At 31.9% G+C, this 11,387-nt stretch overlaps 2 pseudogenes; both read left to right on the top strand.

Moving 5' to 3' along the window:
- The window catches only part of LOC125834985 (NAC domain-containing protein 35-like), a 5,888-nt pseudogene extending 548 nt beyond the window's left edge, over positions 1–5,340 (top strand).
- Positions 5,341–7,767: 2,427 nt separating this feature from the next.
- LOC125834984 (NAC domain-containing protein 87-like) lies at positions 7,768–10,859 on the top strand (annotated as a pseudogene).
- Positions 10,860–11,387: the final 528 nt, after the last annotated feature.

The following is an 11,387-nucleotide window of genomic DNA, read 5'->3' as shown; positions in this document are numbered from 1 at the left end:
ATAACAGTCTTACCCTCTTTGTTCCCTTTATGAAATCTCTCCAAGTGGACACCTGATGATAAATAGAAGAAATATATCAAAACTCAATGCAGTAACTCTAGATTTTTTAAAATGTCGGCTGTCTCAACTGTACAATTTCATATCATCAGGAAGATTAGATTTAATACAGTTATCTTGTTTGTCACTCAGGATTGTGGTAGGATGGATATAATTCCTTAATCTTTAACCAGAAGCTTAACTTTGAGACCTGAAAATGGAAAAATTATGGTATAGAGCGCATCTTCGTTTAATGAGTATTACACAACAGTTGTCCGAATTAGTCGGTGCCCAAAAAGGGATACTGAACACGGAGTGGAAAACCAAAACAAAAGATTTTTATGTTCTAAAGAAGTGAATCACCTGTGTTAGTAGTCGTATCAGTTGCTACAGAAAAAAAAAACACTATAGATTCAAAGAACAATCTTCATAGAAAAAGTACAGTTACATAATAAATGACATTAACCACTCAAGTTCATAGGCGATTGTCAACAGATTCATGTTCCAGAAATAAAAAGAGTCATTTACTCGGCTGCTGTAGCATCATGTCTTAGGTTATTATCTAAGAGATGAGATACCCATGACCTTGCACAGACCCAAAACCATTGTGCGCAACTGCATGACTGATAAATCAAGTATGATAGAATTTTATATTAATCCTATCATACTATGCGCTGCTGCATGACATATATATATATATATGTGTGTGTGTGTGTGAATTTAAATTTAATTCTAAAACCTAAATAAACATTCACCTGTATTATGAGTTTGGACTTATAACCAATGTAGCATATAGTTGGAATTACAAGTTTTCTTGATTCTTTCTTTATGTATTAGTTTGAGGATGCGATTAGGTAATTCTTAACTTTAGGATAAGTTAGTTATGAGCCAAGACTTTTTAATCACAAGCGACTACCAATAAGAATTTTTTTAATCACAAGCGACTTTTTGTGTAAGTCAAAGCTATAGAAGATTACATGTTTTAAGATAAGTAATTTTTTATGTTTGTTAGTGTAATTGGATTTTTTTTGTTAAAAAATGCATTTACTCATTTTTGGAATCCAAAAATTCACATGTGAGTTGAGTGAGCTGTACAATAAGCCTCTCTGTCAAATAATTAGATACTCCATTTTATCTTATCTTAACATGAGTTAAATGGAACATCATGAATAATACCTTTAGACAAACAGTATACGTTTTAACCAGTGGTGTATAATTCATAACACACATTTATGTTTTGTGCATCTAATTATAACAAGTTGTATGGATCTTCGTATTTTTTTTATCCTTTATCTTTTTTAATCTAACTTTTATGTACTTTTCAAGGTTATGGCTCCTAGTAAGCAATGGATGCAACTAGTTGAGCATCGACTCGATGAAACCTATTTAATAGGTGTGCAAAAGTTTTTGGATTATGCTTTTCAGAAAATAGGAGAAGAATATGAAATGCGATGTCCATGTGTCAAATGTTACAATACAACTTTAGAAACTCGTAAAACAGTTGAGACACATTTGCAAGTATATGGAATAATTAAGAACTAGACTTTTTGGTATCACCATGGAGAACGTTTGGGTGAGCCATTGTCAGAATCTGAATACGAATTTGAATTTGATTATGAAGATGGTGATGAAGTAGAAGAATGTGAGAGTGAGGATGTAGTAGAAGAACTGTTGAGAGATTTATATCCTAATCTTGATGGAGGAACTACACACACTGATGGTGACGATTTACTTGAGGAGGAACCAAAAAGATGTTATAGCCTATTGAAGGATTTTGAGCTGCCACTATATCAAAATTCCAAAGCTTCAATCCGATATACAGTAAAATAGACCAAAATACAGCCTAGTATAAATTTGAGGAATCACATAGATTTAATATGAAATTACAATCTATCTCTATTTAGTTTGTAATTACATTGATTCTTGAAAAAGTAAAACAGACCGCTACATAATATGTAGCTCGGATACATTATAAAATAAACCAGATACATAATATGTAGCTCGGATACATTAAAAACTAGCTCGGATACATTATAAATAATTCAGAATTAGGAGAGAAATAAGGGATTTTAGAGGTTTTTAGAAATTGAAGGGAATATTGGAAATAAGGGAAACATAAGACGTGTATTTCAGTAATTTTTCCAATAAAGTATGGTATAAAAAGAGCATTTCGTGGCCCATTTCTGCCTCCCGCTGCTACTGTTGTGCAAAGAAAAATTGGGCTTTGGCCCATTTTCGTGGAGTCATCTAAAAGGTATGATCCTTTACTACCCATGATGGCTACATGGTTCATGGAGACTTGAGTTAATATGAACTTGCATCCCATATCAGTGCTCAATACTACTCCCAAATATACTTAGCTCATATGTTTGTAAAAACAAAACTCTTTCTTTTAATTGACATAATTACTCAAAATTTAGCTTAAAAGCTCTCTAGCAACCGACGTTCCCTTTTTCTTGATCAAATGAGAAAACATTTATAAACTCTTCGGGAATACTTAGTTCCCTAATAGCTTTTCATGAGAAAAACTCAACTCTTACTCTTTGCTTTACTTGAAAGTTAAGCCTTAAAACGAAGTTAAAACGTTTAATAAAGACTCTTGAAAACTTTAAGAAACTTTACTTTGACTTGTTTCTTAACTTCTAGACTTGACTCTTAACTTCTTTGACTTTGATCTTAACTTTCCTTGAATTGGATTATGGATTCAAGGTTCATGATCTCATGTTTATGGATGATTTCATGATGTTTAGATGTATCTTAGAGTGTTAGAATCGACTAGGAAATATAGGTACATCGCTTAGGAACTAGTACGAAAAGGTGGGAAACGAATAGGGAGAACTGGCGTCCCTAGCGCTCTGAGAGGCGCGGGGCGCCAGCCCTCGAACTTCAGAGGGCTCTGGCTGGCGTGACGCGCCAGAGGCCAAAGTTCAAAGGAACTTTTGTGGCGCTCTGGCAGGCGCGACGCCCCAAGACCTTGCCCAGAAAATCCCCGATTTTTCTTCTTGTTTTTCATCTCTAAAACCTCCAATCTTCCCTAGTTCTTTCCCCAAACACTTAGGATCAATTGTACCCTCAATACACCATCAATCTAACTGGAAAAATAGCCTGGAAACATGAATCAAATCAACCCTCAAGCACTAACAATTCAACCAACAATAATTCTACAATGTTCTTTAGGAACTTCACTTTCTTAACATTCAAACAACTCCAAATTTGCTGAATTGAAACCAGTTTGTGTGTGGGTGAACTAACCCAACACGAAAGAAATCTCACATACCTTAATAGGGATCACCCCCGACGAATTCCACTCCAAACGCTTGACGTTCTTGGCGAAATTTTAGCTTTTCTCCCTTTCTTTCTTCCTTTCTCTTTTCTCCAAGCCCTAAGCGTTCTTTAATTCTCCAAACTGATTTGGGTTCTGTTTTTACCCTAATAAACCCCTAAAAACGAATTAGGAAATAAATTAGAGAAAATACTACTTTGCCCTTCCCTAAATCCGGATTGGGACTTTCCTCAATCCAACAGTCCAACTTCCGAAAGGCATATATCACTCATACGATGTCGAAATAATTCAATCTCGGCGGCGTTGGAAAGATTTCTCCAAGGACTTTCCAACCATATCAAGATCTTCTCCTAACTCCTACTGAGCTAAGAGTTATGGTCATTTGAAAATGGCCAAAACTCACTTTCTTAACTTAGACAAATTTTCTAGATTTCCTTATCTTTCCAAAAATCAATATTTAAATCTCTTTATAGTCATTTCTAGGTGCGAGATGTTACAATATGTACTCTAATAAGATAGTTGTCCTTATCTTGTGTATGGTTGTAAGGAAATACGTATACCACAAATTAAAAAGAAACACGTTAATGATTAAATATATGATTAACTCCAATGTAACGTTTAAAATTAATTTGCATGGTTTCAAATAAAATAGTTATGTAATTTAAACATGTGGTAATTCATAGTCCTTTCGTTCCAAATATTGTCACGTTTAAGTTCCTTTCTGAATTAACTTGACTAATTTTTAAAATTAAATTGGATAAGGTTTAATATTTTAAAATTTCAAAGACTAAACTAAAACTACTACTAGAAGTTGCACTTTTTCTCATATCACTTTAGTGAAAAAATGCATCATGTCTTTCAAATATTTTCGAATTGTATTTATATAGTTTATAAATATATATAAAAAAATTAAATGATAAATTTTCAGCTAAAAATTAAATTTGATACTCAAAATAATTAAAACCAAGGGGTATTATTTTCCGGTATTGAAACAAATATAATTGTTTATCAAAAAATTAAAAAAAAAAAACTCGGGGTTAAAGCAAACTGACAACTGTCAATAGTCAAATTTGGTAATTAACAAAAAAATTAGAGGACTTGTAGTCAAATTCGGTAATTAGCAAAAATTTAGAGGATTAGGCTTAATTAACACTTGTATAATACCGCCAACTATCCGAACACTAGATGGATTAGGCTTAATTAACACAATACTAGACAGATTACGGTTAATCAACATATCATATAAACTCAATTACATTCAATTAAATTCTATTACATCGATCTTTTTACATATACCAAAAAAAAAATTACAAATAACATGGCGTTATCAAGACTAAGCATAGTTTAGGTTTTCGATTCCATCCTAGTGATAAAGAGTTGATCAACCATCTAAAAAGATTCATGCTCGATGGGATTTTTCCACGTCCCCATGTTATCAAACTAAAGGACGTATTTGGAGACTTAGAGCCATGGCAAATTATCGATGGAGAGAAAACATGTTACTTTCTTATGCGATTAAAGAAATTCAATAATTCGAACAAGAGATTCTCAAGAACAGCTGGGAGTGGGACTTGGAGTGGCCAAACAAGTGGTATTTCCATTAGAGATAAATCAAATAGAAATATTATAATTGGATATAAGAGAAGTTTGAGGTATAAAAGTGGTATTGAAAAAGATCAAAGTGAAAAATGGCTTTTGAAGGACTATTTTTTGCCAGATTAGTATATTAAGAAAAGCAAGAACAAGGACATATTTGCCATTGTAGAATTAAAGAGAAGAAAAAAAACGATGAGGAAAATAATAATGATGATGTTAAGGATGAAGATGTTGATGGATTACTGGATTATCTATTTGAAGGTAATTATGATCAAGTAATTAGCAATGATAATGACAATCAATTAGAGGGTAATTATGAAGTGAGGACAAGTGATGTAGCAAGTACAAGTACATTAAACAATAATGGAATCAATCCATATGAGAATTCAAGCATTGAGTCTGTATTGGAAATGATTGAGTTTTAATGTTTATAAGCATGCAAATAGCAATGCTATCATGTACTTTTTTTTTGTTACATTAGTCATTAGGTTATAAACTAATAATAGCTTGAATGTGAATAATTTTCGTTTAGAAAAATATAAATTTGCAGTTGAGGATACATTGTTGCATGAATATTTGTCTTTAAATATTGAAGAAAACTAATTAATACAATTTCTTCTTTTAATAGCTTGATAATCCTTGTTTTGTTTATATGGCAAACACATGTTTAACCTTTTCAATTTTTTATTTTTATAAATAATAATGTTACCATGTGAAGCTAAACGCAAAAAACAATGAACTAAGAATAAAATAAGGCAATCCTGAATTAATAATATTTTTGTGCATGTGTATAAATATTTAAGGCCTCTTATTATAATTTGGTGTTAGACTATAAATTTTATTGAGACGTTCTTGACACAGATCCAAGATATTTTCTTTTAGAAAAAAAGAAAACATAATACTTAAGTTTTTCCAGAGCAAGCAATTAAGTCAGCAAATGCTTGTCTACCTCAACAATACACTTGAACTAATAAAAGTGATATGGATTAGTAGATCATCTATTTGGAGGTAATTATGATCATTGATCAAGTAATTAGCAACGATAATGACAATCAGTTAGAGAGTAATTATGAAAGTGAGGACAAATTATGAAGCAAGTACAAGCACATTAAACAATAATGTTTAACATGGAGATTATGGAAAATTAATGGAATTAATCTATCTGAGAATTCAAGCATTGAGTCCGTACTTGAAATGATTGAATTATAATGTTTATAGGCATGCAAATAGAAATGCTATCAAGTTTTTTTTTTTTGTTACATTAGGTTATAAAATTTTATATGGATAGCTCATCAAAAAGAAAGAAAGAAAGAAACCCCTTATATTTATCTTATTTTTTCGAGGAGGAGCTTGAATGCAATGCGATATATTGCAAACAAATGTCTAACCTCTTTTAATTTTTAGTTTCATAAATAATAATATTACCATGTGAAGTTAAATGGCAAAACGAATTATATTAAAATAAAAAAGGCAAATCTAAATTAATACTTAATATTTTTGTGTATGTGTATAAATATTTAAGGCCTCTTATTATAATTTGGTGTTAGACTACTAATTTTATTGAGACGTTCTTAACACAGATCCAAGACAATTTCTTTTAGAGAAAATGAATACATACTACTTAAACTTTTCTAGAGCAAGTAGGTCAGCAAATTCTTGTCTACCTCAACAATACACTTACGCGAGCGTTGAGGCTTTCATCGAAACAAAGAGAAAGGAGCGGAAAGCCACTTGACTGTAAGGAAAGGGACATGTATCCTTTGAACTGATAAAAATGTCAATAGTTATTGATGAGCCTAATCTAAAAAAAGAACGTCAAGAATGCAACCAATTATTGCTAATGAATGATTTTATTTTTTGAAAACAAACACTTTTAATGACTCAATGTCTCAAGCATTCAAACAAACCTCTATTTATTGCAAACAAATAAATTTGAAACCAATTATATTATTGTAAACATAAATACAAACATCTAAGTTGCGTGATTTCGAGAATGCAACCAATTATTGCTGCTTATATCAATAGAAATCAGTAGATAGACATTTATATTGACTTTGAAGCAAATTAAATATGTATACAAACACAATTAACAATTCTTATGTAAAACATGAATTTTAGCAACAACTACAAATATTAATGGAAACTAAAATGGAATAAACTTAATCATTAACCTTTTGTGTTGTATACACATCAACACAAGTCAACTCAAAGAGTTTATCAATGAAAAAAACTCTACACTGTCAATATAATCTATTAACAGTTGATAACAATCTGTCTATTTTATTTTTTACGTAACAAGTTTCACACGTGATATTTCACATTGATCGTGTCCCCGATAGTATACAACCCCTCTAACATACCTTATTGACTCATCTTCACCAATACCCCCTTGCTCCTTGTCCCCCTCCCCACCACCCCACACGCCTACCCCACCTCCACCTCCAACAATATTTGTCTAGATTATACATGAATATTTTTAACATATTATTTTTTTGTTTATATACCTATCACAAGAAATTTAAACATAGATGTGTATTAATTGAGGTTTTAAAAAATGGATTTATTTTGCCATCTATTTCATGGGATTATTAAACTACTAGAGGAGATGTTCTAAGAAATTTATATGTGGAAGACATATTCAAATCAGTTGGGCATTTCGATGAAGAAACTTATATATAGCTGTCATTTATTAGAATAGTGTGTTGGGATAAACCAAACCCAGAGTGGGTGAAATGCAATACAGATGGCGCATGTAGGGAAAATCCTGGACAGAGTTCATATGGATTCAACATTAGGAATAGCAGGGGGATTTAATTTATGCTGAGGCACAAATCATAGGAGGGGTAATAAATATGGAAGCTGAGATTATGGGTGTGTTGAAGGTGATGTAGTACTGCAAGACACAATTTTCAGAAGATCATACTGGAAACATTCTCATTGACTCTAAAAATTATGTTGCTAAAACAGTGGAAGATTCCTTGGTCATATGCTGAAAAAATAGAGAGCATACAACAGAGCATAGCAAGGAAACATGTTCAGGTAAAACATATATTTCAGGAGGCTAATCAATTAGCAGACTACCTGGTAAACATGGCCCTAGATCAAGCAGAGTTTGTACAAATACAAAGTTTTCACAATCTACCAAGCAGGGGCAGACGAATCATTAACATGGATAAACAACAAATTTCGTCATTGCGAATTAAAACAAGGTGGATTAATCCAACATGCTAAGCTATTTCATGTACAAACCAGAAACACATAGCCAACTATCCGAACACTAGATGGATTAGGCTTAATTAACACAATACTAGACAGATTAGGCTTAATCAACATATCATATAAACTCAATTACATTCAATTAAATTCTATTACATCGATCTTTTTACATATACCAAAAAAAAAATTACAAATAACATGGATCTAAGCATAGTTTAGGTTTTCGATTCCATCCTAGTGATAAAGAGTTGATCAACCATCTAAAAAGATTCATGCTCGATGGAATTTTTCCACGTCCCCATGTTATCAAACTAAAGGACGTAGTTGGAGACTTAGAGCCATGGCAAATTATCGATGAAGAGAAAACATGTTACATTCTTACGCGATTAGAGAAAATCAATAATTCTAACAAGAGATTCTCAAGAACAGTTGGGAGTGGGACTTGGAGTTGCCAAACAAGTGGTATTCCCTATTAGAGATAAATCAAATAGAAATATTATAATTGGATATAAGAGAAGTTTGAGGTATAAAAGTGGTATTGAAAAAGATCAAAGTGAAAAAAGGAATATTTTTTGCCAGATGAGTATATTAAGAAAAGCAAGAACAAGGATATATTTGTCATTTGTAGAATTAAAGAGAAGAAAAAAGAAGAAAAGGAAAATAATAATGATGTGAAGGATGAAGTTGTTGATGGATTAGTGGATCCTCTATTTGAAGGTAATTATGATCAACTAATTAGCAAAATATGAATTTGCGGTTGAGGACGAATTGTTGCTTGAGTAGTTTTTTTAAAATATTAGTACAATTTCTTCTTTTATTATCTTGATCATCCCTATTTTTGGTTTTTATTTGTCTTCAATGGTTAGTTATGTATACACAATAAAATCTTATATGGATAGCTCATCAAAAGAAAGGAAAAAAATCCTTATATTTATCTTCTTTTTTTTCGACGAAGGGGTTCGAATTCAACACAATATATTGCAAACAAATGTCTAACCTCTTCTAGTTCTTTGCTTTATAAATAATAATATTATCATGTAAAGTTAAACACTAAACACAATTATGTAAGAATAAAAAAGGGCAACCCTAAATCAATAATATTTTTGTGCATGTGTATTTAAGGCCTCTTATTATAATTTGGTGTTAGACTACTAATTTTATTGAGACGCTCTTGACACAAATCCAAGACATTTTCTTTTATAAAGAAATTGATTTAGATAGTCAAAAGCTTGAAGGTTTGAATTTTTTCTTAAGGTTTTGCCTTTGAAGTTTTCATTCAAGCTTTCTGGCAAAGCTCCGTTGGTGGTGGAAGCTCGTCGTCTCCTTTGCTCTCCATCCCAGTTTGTCTTCCAGTAACTCATTTATGCCTAGGATCAGAAGGTTTTAGTCAATTGGCTTTTGATTTGGAAGAATGCATATTTGTTACATAGTTAATAAGTTGATGTTAAAGTGCATTCATATTATGCCATTAATATGCCTAAGTTTTCTAGTGATTAATTTAGCTTATTTGTAAATATTCATCTTCATGAATAAAGGCTAATAATCTATCTTCTTGCTATTTTCATGTGAGTTCGGGTGAGTTCTTTGAACTCCATTACCTTCCTCTTTTCATTCCGAATGGGCCGTGGAGGCCCAACTCTACCCTTTCTCGAGTCAACCCCATTTCCAAGATAAAGAAGCTGATGAATAGGTAGAAATAGAGATGATATAGATGTTCGAAAGTCCGAAAATGGACTGTATACACTTAATATACAAATAAAAAAATACTAAACTACAGGGTTGAAACGAAAATACATGTATTTGAAAGCTGAAGTGAGCTGTATACACTTGGTATATAATCTGATATACAAGAAAATAGACTAAAATATAGCCTATATACAGATGTATACATTCAGTGTATACAGGGATTTTTAAAAACAAATATGGGCCAAAGCATAGTTTTTCTTTGCACAACAGTAGCATCGGGAAGCAGAAATGGGCCATGAAATGCTCTTTTTATACCATTCTTTATTGGAAAAATTACTAAAATACACGTCTTATGTTTCCCTTATTTCCAATATTCCCTTGTATTTCTAAAAACATCTAAAATCCCTTATTTCTCTTCTAATTCTAAATTATTTTATAATGTATCCGGGCTACATATTATGTATCTGGTTTATTTTATAATGTATCCGAGATAGTTCTTAATGTATCCGAGCTACATATTATGTATCCGGGTTGTTTTAGTTTTTCAGGGATTAATGTAATTACAAACTAAATAGGGATAGATTGTAATTTCATATTAAAACTATGTGATTCCTAAAATTTATACTAGGCTGTATTTTGGTCTATTTTCTTGTATATCGGATTGACGTGTTTGAATTTGATGTAAAGGGTGGGAAAGATGGCAATCCACCAGATTTGACGACTATTTTCTCTGAGACTCGTAAAACAGATAACAAGCTTGTTGAACTTGAAGCAATTGAAAAACATGTACGTTTGGTAAATTGAATAAGTAAATAGCCTAAAATTGTTATGTGTTTTGATAGAAAATGTCCTTTTATATATTTTGTAGGCTCAACTTGAGAAAATAGTTCAAGAAGATCCATCTCTATCTAGTATAGAGATTGTTGAAAAATGTTGTGGACCACCTGAGGTAAAACAATGGTCACCTGAGGTAGCACCACAAATAATTCTTACTGTGAACTTCAAAGAGCAACTCACGGCTTTGATGCAAATAATTTGCTAGGTAGTGGAAGTTTTGGTTCTGTTTACAAAGAGACAGTAGCAGATGGGATGACTGTAGTTGTCAAAGTTTTCAATGTGCAGATGGAAGGCACATTTCAAACCTTTGACAGAAAATGTGAAATCTTTCTAAATCTTTGTCACTGAAATCTCACCAAAATCATTAGCAACTGTAGTAACTTGGATTTTAAAGCACTGATACTTGAGTACATGCCAAACAAGAGCTTAAACAATTAGTTGCTATATTCTCGCGGCTTAACTATAATGCAGAAATTGAATGTCATGTTTGACTTTGCATCTGCTCTGGAATTTCTTCATCATTGTTACTCAGTTCCGGTTATTCACTTTGATCTTAAGCCTAGCAATGTGTTACTTGACAACAAAATGATGGGACACCTTACTGACTTTAGCGGTGCCCAACTTCTAAGAAAGGAAGCTTCCTTTTGTTTTCTTTCATTTTTATTATCTCAGTGATGTTATATATTTAGTTGTAAATCTTTAAAATAGATATTAGATTCTCAGTTAATGCATC

The sequence above is a fragment of the Solanum verrucosum genome, unplaced genomic scaffold (assembly GCF_900185275.1).
Source record: "Solanum verrucosum unplaced genomic scaffold, falcon-dt-bn FXZP01000058.1, whole genome shotgun sequence".
In the NCBI taxonomy this organism is placed as follows: domain Eukaryota; kingdom Viridiplantae; phylum Streptophyta; class Magnoliopsida; order Solanales; family Solanaceae; genus Solanum; species Solanum verrucosum.
Note: the sequence above shows the minus strand (reverse complement) of the source record. Positions and strands in the feature narration are given on the sequence as shown.